The following is a 411-nucleotide window of genomic DNA, read 5'->3' as shown; positions in this document are numbered from 1 at the left end:
TAGTTCATCAAGGCTTGGGCAAAACCTTGGAAGGTAGAAACAAGTTACCAGAGAGTCTGACCGATGACGAGAATGATGAAAACTTGGAAAAAGCACATAGTGCAATTTTGTTGTGCTTGGGAGATGAAGTTCTACGAGAAGTGCCAGATGAAACTACAGCTGCTTCATTATGGTTGAAGCTGAAAAGCCTATACATGGCGAAGTCACTTACCAACAGACTGTATTTGAAGAAAAAAATATATACTCTTCAAATGCACGAAGGAAACCCCATAAAAGATCATATGGATGAATTTAACAAAATTATTCTTGATATAAAGAATATTGATGATAAAATTGAAGATGAAGACCAAGCAATTATTCTACTATGTTCCCTTCCAAGTTCTTATGAGCACTTCATTGACACCATGATGT

This window comes from Lupinus angustifolius, chromosome LG01, assembly GCF_001865875.1.
Source record: "Lupinus angustifolius cultivar Tanjil chromosome LG01, LupAngTanjil_v1.0, whole genome shotgun sequence".
NCBI classification, from domain to species: Eukaryota; Viridiplantae; Streptophyta; class Magnoliopsida; order Fabales; family Fabaceae; genus Lupinus; species Lupinus angustifolius.
This window is presented reverse-complemented; position numbering follows the sequence as displayed.